The sequence below is a fragment of the Otolemur garnettii genome, unplaced genomic scaffold (assembly GCF_000181295.1).
Source record: "Otolemur garnettii isolate 467f Iridium unplaced genomic scaffold, OtoGar3 scaffold00058, whole genome shotgun sequence".
Taxonomy (NCBI): Eukaryota; Metazoa; Chordata; class Mammalia; order Primates; family Galagidae; genus Otolemur; species Otolemur garnettii.
The window spans coordinates 1,221,084-1,224,353 of NW_003852453.1; positions in this window are offsets into that span (position 1 = coordinate 1,221,084).

A 3,270-nucleotide genomic window follows, 5' to 3' on the forward strand; every position below is an offset into this window, starting at 1 on the left:
TTTAGAATTGTTATATCTTCTTGTTTAGTTGCTATCTTTACCACTATATAATGACCATCTTTGTCTTTTTATACCATTGTTGATTTAAAGTCTATTTTATCTAATATGAGAACGGCTACACTTGCTTGCTTTTGGTTTTCATTTGCATGAAATATTTTTTTCCTTCCCTTATATCTTGAGTCTGTACAAGTCCTTGTAAGTTAGATGTGTTTCTTAGAGACAGCATCCATTTGAGGTGTGCTTTTTTTTATCCATTCAGCCAATCTGTGTCTTTTAAGTGGGGAATTGAGACCATACATACTCAGTGTTCATATGGATATGTGGAATTCTGTTCATCATGTTGGATGATACTTTGCTGTTGTTTTTCCTCTTGTGCTATTGTTTTATAAGAGCTGCAAGTTTTAACTTTCAGATGTTTTTACACTAGTGGTCATCTATTGTGATGTTCCATGTAGAATGTAGTTCTGAGTATTTCCTGTGGGGAAATACTCTATTAGTATTAACAGGGGTCAATTTGTCACTAATAGACTAATAGTGTTTGCTTGTCTAGAAAAGTTCTTATTTCTCCATCATTTATGAATCTTAGTTTTGTAGGATATACAATTCTTGGCTGGTAGTACTTCTGTTTAATAAGACAAAAAATGGGGCCCTACTCCCTTCTGGCTTGTAAGGTCTCTCTTGAGAAGTCTGCTGTTAGCCTGATGGTTTTTCTTCACAGATTAGTGATACTTTTATTTTATAGGTTGTAGAATTTTCTCCCTCATTTTTACTTTGGCAAAGTTAATGACTATGTATACTAGAGATATCCTATTTGCTATGAATCTTCAATGACCTTCTTGGATCTGGATATGTGAATCTCTGGTGATCCCAGGGAAATTTTCCTCAATAAGTGCCTTGAATAGGTTTCCCATGCTTACCAGGTTTTCTTCTCTCTCAGAGATACCTATTATTTGTATATCTCTATGCTTCACGCAGTCCCATATTCCTCTGAGTGATTGTTCATTATTCTTTAGTCTTTTTTCCTGCATCTTTGACTGAATAGGTTAGTTCAAAAGCCTTGTCTTCAAGCTCTGAGATTCTTCTGCTTGTTCTAGCCTACTGTTGAAACTGTGTGCTATATTTTGAAATTCCCTAAATGATTCTTTTTAAATTCTGTTAGATGTTTTCTTATGTTGCCTAGCTCTTTAGTGACTTTTTCATGTTTTTCATTGATGTCCTGAGTTTTCTTTTCTTTTTTTTTTTCTTTCAGAGACAGAGTCTTGCCCTTGGTAGAGTACCATGACATCACAGCTCACAACAACCTCCAACTCCTGGGCTTGGGCGATTCTCTTGCCTCAGCCTCCCGAGTAGCTGGAACTACAGGTGCCCACTACAACACCAAGCTATTTTTTTGTTGCAGTTTGACTGGGGCCAGGTTTGAACTGGCCGCCCTCAGTATAAGGGGCTGGGGCCCTAATCACTGAGCCACAGGTGCCACCCATTTTTTATTTTTTTTGAGACAGAGTCTCACTGTGTCACCCTCGGTAGAGTGCTATGGCATCACGGCTCACAGCAACCTTGAACTCATGGGCTCAAGGAATTCTGTTGCCTCAGCCTCCCAAGTAGCTGGGACTTTAGGTGCCTAGAACAATGCCCGGCTATTTTTTGTTGTAGTTGTCATCATTGTTTGAACCTCAGGTCAGGTTTAAACATGCCACCCTCTGTGTATGTGCCCTGAGCCCTGAGCTTTTTTTTTTTTTTAAATTGCATCTTTGTGTTGGTTTTCATTTTCTTCAATCCCATCCATCCTATTTACCACCTATATTCTGAATGTCATTTCTGACATTTCAACAATCTCCTTTTAATAGAGGTACCTTACTGTAGATATACTGTGATCCTTTGGGGTGTTGAACTAGCCTGCTTTGTCATGTTGCCAGAGTTCTTTTGCTGGCTTCTTCTCATGTGAAACCTCTTCTCTTAGGTCAGGGCAGACAGGTCTGTAGATCACTGGTTCTCCTTTGCTGGGAACTCTTCTATTTAATGAAAAGAAGGAGAGGTTCTTAGATCAGTTAACTTCAACTGGTGTGCCATGACATACTGGTGTGCTGTGAGAGGATCTTAGGGGTGCTGTGAAAATTTTTAAAGATTCTTTTTGAAAGAAGTTCAAAACACAGGAAGTATGTTCTTTTTTTAACTTTTTTTTTGATCAACATAATTTAAGTGTGCCACAAAAGTTTAACTATAGGTTCAAGCATGCTGTGAAATAAAAGAGCTTAAGAAACATTGCCCTAGATGGTGCTTTTGTGGCCTACCCTGAAAGACTGTCCTAGCAGGGGAGAGCCAGAAGCACAAGGAGCCTGTAATGTAGCTGTTCTGTGTTGACCCACTGATTCTTCTGTGGTTGCCATAGTCCCAGCCAGTGCTGGAACAGCTTCATGTAGAGTGTGCATCATTCTCTAGGCTGTGTTTGAAGCTCAGGTTGGGGGGCCAGATGAATCCCTCTCCATGGAAGCTGGTATTGTAGGAGATTCCAAGGTCTCCTTGCAGTTGTGACAGTAGCAGCTAGGCAAGGCTATCTAGGCAGTGGTGGTGGTTGCCAGAGCTGTAGATCTTCACTCCAGCCAGGTGCAGGTGCAATGGTGGCTCAAGGCTAGTAGGTCCCTGGTGGAGTGTTGGGCCATGGGGGAGGATAGTTCTTTCCAGGCAGAGGGTAAGGGCCACGGGGCAAAACCATGGGTTCCAGTGGCAGTACAGGAGCCTCAGGGGTAGAGCCATGGGGCCTGGGAGCAGCATGTGAGTTGTGGGGATGGGGCTATGAGGTTGGGCTGCTGTGAAGCCAGAGCTCTCCCCTGCCCTGGTGCCATGAAGGCAGTTGCTACTAGGCTTCTCAGATGGAGTCTGTGGTGCTTGTTCCACTCAAGTCCCCTGTAGAGTATAGGAGTGTGTGGCTCCCAGTCATGGGGTATATAAGACTTTCTGCTCTCTCTGCTCCCTTCCCAACCTGGTTGGAGGTGATGTGGAGATGGCTGCAGCAAAGCCAAGCCCTGTGCAGACCAAGTTCTTTCCTCCTGTCCTTCCCACATGTGGGCGCCTTCCCTGTTATTCTCTGATCATGTTAAGTAGATCACTCCTGTCCCCCTCTCCTTCACTCTGAATGACCCCTGTTGAGATTTTCAAGATCACCCATCTGCAGGTGGGCATGCACCTGCAACTTTTGACCTTCTCTTTGAAAGCTGCATTTGCAAACTGCTTCTAGCCCACCATCTTGCTGCTCCTTTCCTCTCTTCTTTT